Genomic DNA, 14,920 nt, shown 5'->3' on the forward strand with positions numbered 1-14,920 from the left:
GAGAGCAAGTTGAGAGGACTCCAAGAGGCAGATGTCCATGGAAAGAGCCTCTCACGACAGCAGGAAGGTTGGATATTTCAAGATGGCAACATTTCCTGTCCAATGTCCTCACGTCCCGAACGCTCCCAAACGCTCAAAAGCCTCGCCCTCACCGGGTAGATCTCTGGCTCCCAGATAAAATCAAATCCTGAGCATGCTAGCGCTAGGATCAAAGAGAGAGGAGAGGGTTAGAGAGCTGCTATCTTGGTAAAGGCCTGAAACTGCTAGTTCCCAAGAGGGTCTGCACTTTCAGTTATGACTGACTGTGAGACGAGAAGATGAAGATTTTCTGCACCCAGCATACATTGCAGCATGCTTAGGCAAATGAGGAGCGAGACCCACCAATCCCTCGCCACTTCGCTGAAAGCTCCTCCTCTGCATAAAGAGAACACTTTTACAAGGGAGCAGAGTGGCGCAGCGGAAGCGTGCTGGGCCCATAACCCAGAGGTCGATGGATCGAAACCATCCTCTGCTATAATATTTCTTGTTTTTTCTTCTGAGAACCAATCTGTCATTTCCACGCTACCAGCAAGGAAAAGCGCAGGCTTGTGCTAGCTATGTGAGAAAAGACTTCTCAACTATCTGTCTCTGCTGAAATACAAGAGAGTGATCGCCAAAGGATCAACCCCATACTTTGAAAGTAAAGATACCCAATTATAAGCATAAATGACTGGTGGGACCGTCACACGTTTTTCTGGGCATGCTTTGAATGTCATTCTTGCCTTTTCGTTCTGCTCTTATCATTCTCCTGGGCATTTCATGGAAGGCACTCTCTTTCTCTTCGCTGCTTTGCTTCCAATGCTGCATAAATATGTTCATTTCCACTATTTGTACTACTGCTTTCCATTTCTTCTCTTCTGCACAGATTTGGCCTTGGTTTCAATCCCCAGTTCCTTACCCTCTACAAGAAACTTTCTACTGCTTTTCATGTTGGTATCTAAACCAAATGCACCATTGAAACTGGTGCAAGATAGTCATTGAACTCGGGGTTGTAATCTTTAGAACCGAGAGCAACCACATCATAGGGCGTTGGTGGGATAGTAGTGAGCATAGCTGCTTCCCAAGCAGTTGACCCGGGTTCGATTCCCGGCCAATGCAGTGCAAATTTTTATATGTTCTCCAAGCAGGATTTGTTTTAATGCAACATGTCACAAAACGGAAATATCATGAACAGATTAATCAGACGTTAAATTAAAAAAAAAATGAAATACTTAGGCAGGCATCTCGATCGCCCCATCTGCTACATTCATTGTCCTATTAGATGCTATTTTCCAAAAAGCAGAGTCACCACTCACATGTGCTGGTAATAAATATGTTGCGGGCGGTAGACAATGAAAGGGCTGAACCCCGACCAGACATTCTAACTCTAGCATCTCTATATTAAAAAGCATTTCTAGGCAATATCTAGCATGTGAATAAAAGTAGGCAAGATCCACCGATGAATCTGGCAAAAGTCCCCAACGATTTTGTGCACACTTGTTCTCTCACCTGAATGCAGCGCCATCTTGTAGCCATCGGATGTAACTGCAGCTCACAAAATGTTATATCAGAGAGCAAGTTGAGAGGACTCCAAGAGGCAGATGTCCATGGAAAGAGCCTCTCACGACAGCAGGAAGGTTGGATATTTCAAGATGGCAACATTTCCTGTCCAATGTCCTCACGCCCCGAACGCTCCCAAACGCTCAAAAGCCTCACACCGGGCAAGCCCTCACCGGGTAGATCTCTGGCTCCCAGTTAAAATCAAATCCTGAGCATGCTAGCGCTAGGATCAAAGAGAGAGGAGAGGGTTAGAGAGCTGCTATCTTGGTAAAGGCCTGAAACTGCTAGTTCCCAAGAGGGTCTGCACTTTCAGTTATGACTGACTGTGAGACGAGAAGATGAAGATTTTCTGCACCCAGCATACATTGCAGCATGCTTAGGCAAATGAGGAGCGAGACCCACCAATCCCTCGCCACTTCGCTGAAAGCTCCTCCTCTGCATAAAGAGAACACTTTTACAAGGGAGCAGAGTGGCGCAGCGGAAGCGTGCTGGGCCCATAACCCAGAGGTCGATGGATCGAAACCATCCTCTGCTATAATATTTCTTGTTTTTTCTTCTGAGAACCAATCTGTCATTTCCACGCTACCAGCAAGGAAAAGCGCAGGCTTGTGCTAGCTATGTGAGAAAAGACTTCTCAACTATCTGTCTCTGCTGAAACACAACAGAGTGATCGCCAAAGGATCAACCCCATACTTTGAAAGTAAAGATACCCAATTATAAGCATAAATGACTGGTGGGACCGTCACACGTTTTTCTGGGCATGCTTTGAATGTCATTCTTGCCTTTTCGTTCTGCTCTTATCATTCTCCTGGGCATTTCATGGAAGGCACTCTCTTTCTCTTCGCTGCTTTGCTTCCAATGCTGCCTAAATATGTTCATTTCCACTATTTGTACTACTGCTTTCCATTTCTTCTCTTCTGCACAGATTTGGCCTTGGTTTCAATCCCCAGTTCCTTACCCTCTACAAGAAACTTTCTACTGCTTTTCATGTTGGTATCTAAACCAAATGCACCATTGAAACTGGTGCAAGATAGTCATTGAACTCGGGGTTGTAATCTTTAGAACCGAGAGCACCCACATCATAGGGCGTTGGTGGTATAGTGGTGAGCATAGCTGCTTCTCAAGCAGTTGACCCGGGTTCGATTCCCGGCCAATGCAGTGCAAATTTTTATATGTTCTCCAAGCAGGATTTGTTTTAATGCAACATGTCACAAAACGGAAATATCATGAACAGATTAATCAGACGTTAAATTTAAAAAAAAATGAAATACTTAGGCAGGCATCTCGATCGCCCCATCTGCTACATTCATTGTCCTATTAGATGCTATTTTCCAAAAAGCAGAGTCACCACTCACATGTGCTGGTAATAAATATGTTGCGGGCGGTAGACAATGAAAGGGCTGAACCCCGACCAGACATTCTAACTCTAGCATCTCTATATTAAAAAGCATTTCTAGGCAATATCTAGCATGTGAATAAAAGTAGGCAAGATCCACCGATGAATCTGGCAAAAGTCCCCAACGATTTTGTGCACACTTGTTCTCTCACCTGAATGCAGCGCCACCTTGTAGCCATCGGATGTAACTGCAGCTCACAAAATGTTATATCAGAGAGCAAGTTGAGAGGACTCCAAGAGGCAGATGTCCATGGAAAGAGCCTCTCACGACAGCAGGAAGGTTGGATATTTCAAGATGGCAACATTTCCTGTCCAATGTCCTCACGTCCCGAATGCTCCCAAACGCTCAAAAGCCTCGCCCTCACCGGGTAGATCTCTGGCTCCCAGATAAAATCAAATCCTGAGCATGCTAGCGCTAGGATCAAAGAGAGAGGAGAGGGTTAGAGAGCTGCTATCTTGGTAAAGGCCTGAAACTGCTAGTTCCCAAGAGGGTCTGCACTTTCAGTTATGACTGACTGTGAGACGAGAAGATGAAGATTTTCTGCACCCAGCATACATTGCAGCATGCTTAGGCAAATGAGGAGCGAGACCCACCAATCCCTCGCCACTTCGCTGAAAGCTCCTCCTCTGCATAAAGAGAACACTTTTACAAGGGAGCAGAGTGGCGCAGCGGAAGCGTGCTGGGCCCATAACCCAGAGGTCGATGGATCGAAACCATCCTCTGCTATAATATTTCTTGTTTTTTCTTCTGAGAACCAATCTGTCATTTCCACGCTACCAGCAAGGAAAAGCGCAGGCTTGTGCTAGCTATGTGAGAAAAGACTTCTCAACTATCTGTCTCTGCTGAAATACAAGAGAGTGATCGCCAAAGGATCAACCCCATACTTTGAAAGTAAAGATACCCAATTATAAGCATAAATGACTGGTGGGACCGTCACACGTTTTTCTGGGCATGCTTTGAATGTCATTCTTGCCTTTTCGTTCTGCTCTTATCATTCTCCTGGGCATTTCATGGAAGGCACTCTCTTTCTCTTCGCTGCTTTGCTTCCAATGCTGCATAAATATGTTCATTTCCACTATTTGTACTACTGCTTTCCATTTCTTCTCTTCTGCACAGATTTGGCCTTGGTTTCAATCCCCAGTTCCTTACCCTCTACAAGAAACTTTCTACTGCTTTTCATGTTGGTATCTAAACCAAATGCACCATTGAAACTGGTGCAAGATAGTCATTGAACTCGGGGTTGTAATCTTTAGAACCGAGAGCAACCACATCATAGGGCGTTGGTGGGATAGTGGTGAGCATAGCTGCTTCCCAAGCAGTTGACCCGGGTTCGATTCCCGGCCAATGCAGTGCAAATTTTTATATGTTCTCCAAGCAGGATTTGTTTTAATGCAACATGTCACAAAACGGAAATATCATGAACAGATTAATCAGACGTTAAATTAAAAAAAAAATGAAATACTTAGGCAGGCATCTCGATCGCCCCATCTGCTACATTCATTGTCCTATTAGATGCTATTTTCCAAAAAGCAGAGTCACCACTCACATGTGCTGGTAATAAATATGTTGCGGGCGGTAGACAATGAAAGGGCTGAACCCCGACCAGACATTCTAACTCTAGCATCTCTATATTAAAAAGCATTTCTAGGCAATATCTAGCATGTGAATAAAAGTAGGCAAGATCCACCGATGAATCTGGCAAAAGTCCCCAACGATTTTGTGCACACTTGTTCTCTCACCTGAATGCAGCGCCATCTTGTAGCCATCGGATGTAACTGCAGCTCACAAAATGTTATATCAGAGAGCAAGTTGAGAGGACTCCAAGAGGCAGATGTCCATGGAAAGAGCCTCTCACGACAGCAGGAAGGTTGGATATTTCAAGATGGCAACATTTCCTGTCCAATGTCCTCACGTCCCGAACGCTCCCAAACGCTCAAAAGCCTCACACCGGGCAAGCCCTCACCGGGTAGATCTCTGGCTCCCAGTTAAAATCAAATCCTGAGCATGCTAGCGCTAGGATCAAAGAGAGAGGAGAGGGTTAGAGAGCTGCTATCTTGGTAAAGGCCTGAAACTGCTAGTTCCCAAGAGGGTCTGCACTTTCAGTTATGACTGACTGTGAGACAAGAAGATGAAGATTTTCTGCACCCAGCATACATTGCAGCATGCTTAGGCAAATGAGGAGCGAGACCCACCAATCCCTCGCCACTTCGCTGAAAGCTCCTCCTCTGCATAAAGAGAACACTTTTACAAGGGAGCAGAGTGGCGCAGCGGAAGCGTGCTGGGCCCATAACCCAGAGGTCGATGGATCGAAACCATCCTCTGCTATAATATTTCTTGTTTTTTCTTCTGAGAACCAATCTGTCATTTCCACGCTACCAGCAAGGAAAAGCGCAGGCTTGTGCTAGCTATGTGAGAAAAGACTTCTCAACTATCTGTCTCTGCTGAAACACAACAGAGTGATCGCCAAAGGATCAACCCCATACTTTGAAAGTAAAGATACCCAATTATAAGCATAAATGACTGGTGGGACCGTCACACGTTTTTCTGGGCATGCTTTGAATGTCATTCTTGCCTTTTCGTTCTGCTCTTATCATTCTCCTGGGCATTTCATGGAAGGCACTCTCTTTCTCTTCACTGCTTTGCTTCCAATGCTGCCTAAATATGTTCATTTCCACTATTTGTACTACTGCTTTCCATTTCTTCTCTTCTGCACAGATTTGGCCTTGGTTTCAATCCCCAGTTCCTTACCCTCTACAAGAAACTTTCTACTGCTTTTCATGTTGGTATCTAAACCAAATGCACCATTGAAACTGGTGCAAGATAGTCATTGAACTCGGGGTTGTAATCTTTAGAACCGAGAGCACCCACATCATAGGGCGTTGGTGGTATAGTGGTGAGCATAGCTGCTTCCCAAGCAGTTGACCCGGGTTCGATTCCCGGCCAATGCAGTGCAAATTTTTATATGTTCTCCAAGCAGGATTTGTTTTAATGCAACATGTCACAAAACGGAAATATCATGAACAGATTAATCAGACGTTAAATTTAAAAAAAAATGAAATACTTAGGCAGGCATCTCGATCGCCCCATCTGCTACATTCATTGTCCTATTAGATGCTATTTTCCAAAAAGCAGAGTCACCACTCACATGTGCTGGTAATAAATATGTTGCGGGCGGTAGACAATGAAAGGGCTGAACCCCGACCAGACATTCTAACTCTAGCATCTCTATATTAAAAAGCATTTCTAGGCAATATCTAGCATGTGAATAAAAGTAGGCAAGATCCACCAATGAATCTGGCAAAAGTCCCCAACGATTTTGCGCACACTTGTTCTCTCACCTGAATGCAGCGCCACCTTGTAGCCATCGGATGTAACTGCAGCTCACAAAATGTTATATCAGAGAGCAAGTTGAGAGGACTCCAAGAGGCAGATGTCCATGGAAAGAGCCTCTCACGACAGCAGGAAGGTTGGATATTTCAAGATGGCAACATTTCCTGTCCAATGTCCTCACGTCCCGAACGCTCCCAAACGCTCAAAAGCCTCGCCCTCACCGGGTAGATCTCTGGCTCCCAGATAAAATCAAATCCTGAGCATGCTAGCGCTAGGATCAAAGAGAGAGGAGAGGGTTAGAGAGCTGCTATCTTGGTAAAGGCCTGAAACTGCTAGTTCCCAAGAGGGTCTGCACTTTCAGTTATGACTGACTGTGAGACGAGAAGATGAAGATTTTCTGCACCCAGCATACATTGCAGCATGCTTAGGCAAATGAGGAGCGAGACCCACCAATCCCTCGCCACTTCGCTGAAAGCTCCTCCTCTGCATAAAGAGAACACTTTTACAAGGGAGCAGAGTGGCGCAGCGGAAGCGTGCTGGGCCCATAACCCAGAGGTCGATGGATCGAAACCATCCTCTGCTATAATATTTCTTGTTTTTTCTTCTGAGAACCAATCTGTCATTTCCACGCAACCAGCAAGGAAAAGCGCAGGCTTGTGCTAGCTATGTGAGAAAAGACTTCTCAACTATCTGTCTCTGCTGAAATACAAGAGAGTGATCGCCAAAGGATCAACCCCATACTTTGAAAGTAAAGATACCCAATTATAAGCATAAATGACTGGTGGGACCGTCACACGTTTTTCTGGGCATGCTTTGAATGTCATTCTTGCCTTTTCGTTCTGCTCTTATCATTCTCCTGGGCATTTCATGGAAGGCACTCTCTTTCTCTTCGCTGCTTTGCTTCCAATGCTGCATAAATATGTTCATTTCCACTATTTGTACTACTGCTTTCCATTTCTTCTCTTCTGCACAGATTTGGCCTTGGTTTCAATCCCCAGTTCCTTACCCTCTACAAGAAACTTTCTACTGCTTTTCATGTTGGTATCTAAACCAAATGCACCATTGAAACTGGTGCAAGATAGTCATTGAACTCGGGGTTGTAATCTTTAGAACCGAGAGCAACCACATCATAGGGCGTTGGTGGGATAGTGGTGAGCATAGCTGCTTCCCAAGCAGTTGACCCGGGTTCGATTCCCGGCCAATGCAGTGCAAATTTTTATATGTTCTCCAAGCAGGATTTGTTTTAATGCAACATGTCACAAAACGGAAATATCATGAACAGATTAATCAGACGTTAAATTAAAAAAAAAATGAAATACTTAGGCAGGCATCTCGATCGCCCCATCTGCTACATTCATTGTCCTATTAGATGCTATTTTCCAAAAAGCAGAGTCACCACTCACATGTGCTGGTAATAAATATGTTGCGGGCGGTAGACAATGAAAGGGCTGAACCCCGACCAGACATTCTAACTCTAGCATCTCTATATTAAAAAGCATTTCTAGGCAATATCTAGCATGTGAATAAAAGTAGGCAAGATCCACCGATGAATCTGGCAAAAGTCCCCAACGATTTTGTGCACACTTGTTCTCTCACCTGAATGCAGCGCCATCTTGTAGCCATCGGATGTAACTGCAGCTCACAAAATGTTATATCAGAGAGCAAGTTGAGAGGACTCCAAGAGGCAGATGTCCATGGAAAGAGCCTCTCACGACAGCAGGAAGGTTGGATATTTCAAGATGGCAACATTTCCTGTCCAATGTCCTCACGTGCCGAACGCTCCCAAACGCTCAAAAGCCTCACACCGGGCAAGCCCTCACCGGGTAGATCTCTGGCTCCCAGTTAAAATCAAATCCTGAGCATGCTAGCGCTAGGATCAAAGAGAGAGGAGAGGGTTAGAGAGCTGCTATCTTGGTAAAGGCCTGAAACTGCTAGTTCCCAAGAGGGTCTGCACTTTCAGTTATGACTGACTGTGAGACGAGAAGATGAAGATTTTCTGCACCCAGCATACATTGCAGCATGCTTAGGCAAATGAGGAGCGAGACCCACCAATCCCTCGCCACTTCGCTGAAAGCTCCTCCTCTGCATAAAGAGAACACTTTTACAAGGGAGCAGAGTGGCGCAGCGGAAGCGTGCTGGGCCCATAACCCAGAGGTCGATGGATCGAAACCATCCTCTGCTATAATATTTCTTGTTTTTTCTTCTGAGAACCAATCTGTCATTTCCACGCTACCAGCAAGGAAAAGCGCAGGCTTGTGCTAGCTATGTGAGAAAAGACTTCTCAACTATCTGTCTCTGCTGAAACACAACAGAGTGATCGCCAAAGGATCAACCCCATACTTTGAAAGTAAAGATACCCAATTATAAGCATAAATGACTGGTGGGACCGTCACACGTTTTTCTGGGCATGCTTTGAATGTCATTCTTGCCTTTTCGTTCTGCTCTTATCATTCTCCTGGGCATTTCATGGAAGGCACTCTCTTTCTCTTCACTGCTTTGCTTCCAATGCTGCCTAAATATGTTCATTTCCACTATTTGTACTACTGCTTTCCATTTCTTCTCTTCTGCACAGATTTGGCCTTGGTTTCAATCCCCAGTTCCTTACCCTCTACAAGAAACTTTCTACTGCTTTTCATGTTGGTATCTAAACCAAATGCACCATTGAAACTGGTGCAAGATAGTCATTGAACTCGGGGTTGTAATCTTTAGAACCGAGAGCACCCACATCATAGGGCGTTGGTGGTATAGTGGTGAGCATAGCTGCTTCCCAAGCAGTTGACCCGGGTTCGATTCCCGGCCAATGCAGTGCAAATTTTTATATGTTCTCCAAGCAGGATTTGTTTTAATGCAACATGTCACAAAACGGAAATATCATGAACAGATTAATCAGACGTTAAATGTAAAAAAAAATGAAATACTTAGGCAGGCATCTCGATCGCCCCATCTGCTACATTCATTGTCCTATTAGATGCTATTTTCCAAAAAGCAGAGTCACCACTCACATGTGCTGGTAATAAATATGTTGCGGGCGGTAGACAATGAAAGGGCTGAACCCCGACCAGACATTCTAACTCTAGCATCTCTATATTAAAAAGCATTTCTAGGCAATATCTAGCATGTGAATAAAAGTAGGCAAGATCCACCGATGAATCTGGCAAAAGTCCCCAACGATTTTGTGCACACTTGTTCTCTCACCTGAATGCAGCGCCACCTTGTAGCCATCGGATGTAACTGCAGCTCACAAAATGTTATATCAGAGAGCAAGTTGAGAGGACTCCAAGAGGCAGATGTCCATGGAAAGAGCCTCTCACGACAGCAGGAAGGTTGGATATTTCAAGATGGCAACATTTCCTGTCCAATGTCCTCACGTCCCGAACGCTCCCAAACGCTCAAAAGCCTCGCCCTCACCGGGTAGATCTCTGGCTCCCAGATAAAATCAAATCCTGAGCATGCTAGCGCTAGGATCAAAGAGAGAGGAGAGGGTTAGAGAGCTGCTATCTTGGTAAAGGCCTGAAACTGCTAGTTCCCAAGAGGGTCTGCACTTTCAGTTATGACTGACTGTGAGACGAGAAGATGAAGATTTTCTGCACCCAGCATACATTGCAGCATGCTTAGGCAAATGAGGAGCGAGACCCACCAATCCCTCGCCACTTCGCTGAAAGCTCCTCCTCTGCATAAAGAGAACACTTTTACAAGGGAGCAGAGTGGCGCAGCGGAAGCGTGCTGGGCCCATAACCCAGAGGTCGATGGATCGAAACCATCCTCTGCTATAATATTTCTTGTTTTTTCTTCTGAGAACCAATCTGTCATTTCCACGCTACCAGCAAGGAAAAGCGCAGGCTTGTGCTAGCTATGTGAGAAAAGACTTCTCAACTATCTGTCTCTGCTGAAATACAAGAGAGTGATCGCCAAAGGATCAACCCCATACTTTGAAAGTAAAGATACCCAATTATAAGCATAAATGACTGGTGGGACCGTCACACGTTTTTCTGGGCATGCTTTGAATGTCATTCTTGCCTTTTCGTTCTGCTCTTATCATTCTCCTGGGCATTTCATGGAAGGCACTCTCTTTCTCTTCGCTGCTTTGCTTCCAATGCTGCATAAATATGTTCATTTCCACTATTTGTACTACTGCTTTCCATTTCTTCTCTTCTGCACAGATTTGGCCTTGGTTTCAATCCCCAGTTCCTTACCCTCTACAAGAAACTTTCTACTGCTTTTCATGTTGGTATCTAAACCAAATGCACCATTGAAACTGGTGCAAGATAGTCATTGAACTCGGGGTTGTAATCTTTAGAACCGAGAGCAACCACATCATAGGGCGTTGGTGGGATAGTGGTGAGCATAGCTGCTTCCCAAGCAGTTGACCCGGGTTCGATTCCCGGCCAATGCAGTGCAAATTTTTATATGTTCTCCAAGCAGGATTTGTTTTAATGCAACATGTCACAAAACGGAAATATCATGAACAGATTAATCAGACGTTAAATTAAAAAAAAAATGAAATACTTAGGCAGGCATCTCGATCGCCCCATCTGCTACATTCATTGTCCTATTAGATGCTATTTTCCAAAAAGCAGAGTCACCACTCACATGTGCTGGTAATAAATATGTTGCGGGCGGTAGACAATGAAAGGGCTGAACCCTGACCAGACATTCTAACTCTAGCATCTCTATATTAAAAAGCCTTTCTAGGCAATATCTAGCATGTGAATAAAAGTAGGCAAGATCCACCGATGAATCTGGCAAAAGTCCCCAACGATTTTGTGCACACTTGTTCTCTCACCTGAATGCAGCGCCATCTTGTAGCCATCGGATGTAACTGCAGCTCACAAAATGTTATATCAGAGAGCAAGTTGAGAGGACTCCAAGAGGCAGATGTCCATGGAAAGAGCCTCTCACGACAGCAGGAAGGTTGGATATTTCAAGATGGCAACATTTCCTGTCCAATGTCCTCACGTCCCGAACGCTCCCAAACGCTCAAAAGCCTCACACCGGGCAAGCCCTCACCGGGTAGATCTCTGGCTCCCAGTTAAAATCAAATCCTGAGCATGCTAGCGCTAGGATCAAAGAGAGAGGAGAGGGTTAGAGAGCTGCTATCTTGGTAAAGGCCTGAAACTGCTAGTTCCCAAGAGGGTCTGCACTTTCAGTTATGACTGACTGTGAGACGAGAAGATGAAGATTTTCTGCACCCAGCATACATTGCAGCATGCTTAGGCAAATGAGGAGCGAGACCCACCAATCCCTCGCCACTTCGCTGAAAGCTCCTCCTCTGCATAAAGAGAACACTTTTACAAGGGAGCAGAGTGGCGCAGCGGAAGCGTGCTGGGCCCATAACCCAGAGGTCGATGGATCGAAACCATCCTCTGCTATAATATTTCTTGTTTTTTCTTCTGAGAACCAATCTGTCATTTCCACGCTACCAGCAAGGAAAAGCGCAGGCTTGTGCTAGCTATGTGAGAAAAGACTTCTCAACTATCTGTCTCTGCTGAAACACAACAGAGTGATCGCCAAAGGATCAACCCCATACTTTGAAAGTAAAGATACCCAATTATAAGCATAAATGACTGGTGGGACCGTCACACGTTTTTCTGGGCATGCTTTGAATGTCATTCTTGCCTTTTCGTTCTGCTCTTATCATTCTCCTGGGCATTTCATGGAAGGCACTCTCTTTCTCTTCACTGCTTTGCTTCCAATGCTGCCTAAATATGTTCATTTCCACTATTTGTACTACTGCTTTCCATTTCTTCTCTTCTGCACAGATTTGGCCTTGGTTTCAATCCCCAGTTCCTTACCCTCTACAAGAAACTTTCTACTGCTTTTCATGTTGGTATCTAAACCAAATGCACCATTGAAACTGGTGCAAGATAGTCATTGAACTCGGGGTTGTAATCTTTAGAACCGAGAGCACCCACATCATAGGGCGTTGGTGGTATAGTGGTGAGCATAGCTGCTTCCCAAGCAGTTGACCCGGGTTCGATTCCCGGCCAATGCAGTGCAAATTTTTATATGTTCTCCAAGCAGGATTTGTTTTAATGCAACATGTCACAAAACGGAAATATCATGAACAGATTAATCAGACGTTAAATTTAAAAAAAAATGAAATACTTAGGCAGGCATCTCGATCGCCCCATCTGCTACATTCATTGTCCTATTAGATGCTATTTTCCAAAAAGCAGAGTCACCACTCACATGTGCTGGTAATAAATATGTTGCGGGCGGTAGACAATGAAAGGGCTGAACCCCGACCAGACATTCTAACTCTAGCATCTCTATATTAAAAAGCATTTCTAGGCAATATCTAGCATGTGAATAAAAGTAGGCAAGATCCACCGATGAATCTGGCAAAAGTCCCCAACGATTTTGTGCACACTTGTTCTCTCACCTGAATGCAGCGCCACCTTGTAGCCATCGGATGTAACTGCAGCTCACAAAATGTTATATCAGAGAGCAAGTTGAAAGGACTCCAAGAGGCAGATGTCCATGGAAAGAGCCTCTCACGACAGCAGGAAGGTTGGATATTTCAAGATGGCAACATTTCCTGTCCAATGTCCTCACGTCTCGAACGCTCCCAAACGCTCAAAAGCCTCGCCCTCACCGGGTAGATCTCTGGCTCCCAGATAAAATCAAATCCTGAGCATGCTAGCGCTAGGATCAAAGAGAGAGGAGAGGGTTAGAGAGCTGCTATCTTGGTAAAGGCCTGAAACTGCTAGTTCCCAAGAGGGTCTGCACTTTCAGTTATGACTGACTGTGAGACGAGAAGATGAAGATTTTCTGCACCCAGCATACATTGCAGCATGCTTAGGCAAATGAGGAGCGAGACCCACCAATCCCTCGCCACTTCGCTGAAAGCTCCTCCTCTGCATAAAGAGAACACTTTTACAAGGGAGCAGAGTGGTGCAGCGGAAGCGTGCTGGGCCCATAACCCAGAGGTCGATGGATCGAAACCATCCTCTGCTATAATATTTCTTGTTTTTTCTTCTGAGAACCAATCTGTCATTTCCACGCTACCAGCAAGGAAAAGCGCAGGCTTGTGCTAGCTATGTGAGAAAAGACTTCTCAACTATCTGTCTCTGCTGAAATACAAGAGAGTGATCGCCAAAGGATCAACCCCATACTTTGAAAGTAAAGATACCCAATTATAAGCATAAATGACTGGTGGGACCGTCACACGTTTTTCTGGGCATGCTTTGAATGTCATTCTTGCCTTTTCGTTCTGCTCTTATCATTCTCCTGGGCATTTCATGGAAGGCACTCTCTTTCTCTTCGCTGCTTTGCTTCCAATGCTGCATAAATATGTTCATTTCCACTATTTGTACTACTGCTTTCCATTTCTTCTCTTCTGCACAGATTTGGCCTTGGTTTCAATCCCCAGTTCCTTACCCTCTACAAGAAACTTTCTACTGCTTTTCATGTTGGTATCTAAACCAAATGCACCATTGAAACTGGTGCAAGATAGTCATTGAACTCGGGGTTGTAATCTTTAGAACCGAGAGCAACCACATCATAGGGCGTTGGTGGGATAGTGGTGAGCATAGCTGCTTCCCAAGCAGTTGACCCGGGTTCGATTCCCGGCCAATGCAGTGCAAATTTTTATATGTTCTCCAAGCAGGATTTGTTTTAATGCAACATGTCACAAAACGGAAATATCATGAACAGATTAATCAGACATTAAATTAAAAAAAAAATGAAATACTTAGGCAGGCATCTCGATCGCCCCATCTGCTACATTCATTGTCCTATTAGATGCTATTTTCCAAAAAGCAGAGTCACCACTCACATGTGCTGGTAATAAATATGTTGCGGGCGGTAGACAATGAAAGGGCTGAACCCCGACCAGACATTCTAACTCTAGCATCTCTATATTAAAAAGCATTTCTAGGCAATATCTAGCATGTGAATAAAAGTAGGCAAGATCCACCGATGAATCTGGCAAAAGTCCCCAACGATTTTGTGCACACTTGTTCTCTCACCTGAATGCAGCGCCATCTTGTAGCCATCGGATGTAACTGCAGCTCACAAAATGTTATATCAGAGAGCAAGTTGAGAGGACTCCAAGAGGCAGATGTCCATGGAAAGAGCCTCTCACGACAGCAGGAAGGTTGGATATTTCAAGATGGCAACATTTCCTGTCCAATGTCCTCACGTCCCGAACGCTCCCAAACGCTCAAAAGCCTCACACCGGGCAAGCCCTCACCGGGTAGATCTCTGGCTCCCAGTTAAAATCAAATCCTGAGCATGCTAGCGCTAGGATCAAAGAGAGAGGAGAGGGTTAGAGAGCTGCTATCTTGGTAAAGGCCTGAAACTGCTAGTTCCCAAGAGGGTCTGCACTTTCAGTTATGACTGACTGTGAGACGAGAAGATGAAGATTTTCTGCACCCAGCATACATTGCAGCATGCTTAGGCAAATGAGGAGCGAGACCCACCAATCCCTCGCCACTTCGCTGAAAGCTCCTCCTCTGCATAAAGAGAACACTTTTACAAGGGAGCAGAGTGGCGCAGCGGAAGCGTGCTGGGCCCATAACCCAGAGGTCGATGGATCGAAACCATCCTCTGCTATAATATTTCTTGTTTTTTCTTCTGAGAACCAATCTGTCATTTCCACGCTACCAGCAAGG

At 45.0% G+C, this 14,920-nt stretch overlaps 4 non-coding genes across 4 annotated transcripts; all 4 read left to right on the plus strand.

The window, feature by feature from the left end:
* Positions 1 to 2,664: 2,664 nt before the first annotated feature.
* On the plus strand, positions 2,665 to 2,736 carry TRNAE-CUC (transfer RNA glutamic acid (anticodon CUC)). The gene has a single exon. It is a non-coding gene; the product is annotated as a tRNA-Glu (tRNA).
* Positions 2,737 to 5,851: 3,115 nt separating this feature from the next.
* TRNAG-CCC (transfer RNA glycine (anticodon CCC)) lies at positions 5,852 to 5,923 on the plus strand. Its single transcript has one exon. It is a non-coding gene; the product is annotated as a tRNA-Gly (tRNA).
* A 3,115-nt stretch (positions 5,924 to 9,038) lies between these two features.
* TRNAG-CCC (transfer RNA glycine (anticodon CCC)) lies at positions 9,039 to 9,110 on the plus strand. The gene has a single exon. It is a non-coding gene; the product is annotated as a tRNA-Gly (tRNA).
* A 3,115-nt stretch (positions 9,111 to 12,225) lies between these two features.
* Positions 12,226 to 12,297, plus strand: TRNAG-CCC (transfer RNA glycine (anticodon CCC)). The gene has a single exon. It is a non-coding gene; the product is annotated as a tRNA-Gly (tRNA).
* The last annotated feature ends 2,623 nt before the right edge of the window (positions 12,298 to 14,920 follow it).

This window comes from Triturus cristatus, chromosome 11 (genome assembly GCF_964204655.1).
Source record: "Triturus cristatus chromosome 11, aTriCri1.1, whole genome shotgun sequence".
Taxonomy (NCBI): domain Eukaryota; kingdom Metazoa; phylum Chordata; class Amphibia; order Caudata; family Salamandridae; genus Triturus; species Triturus cristatus.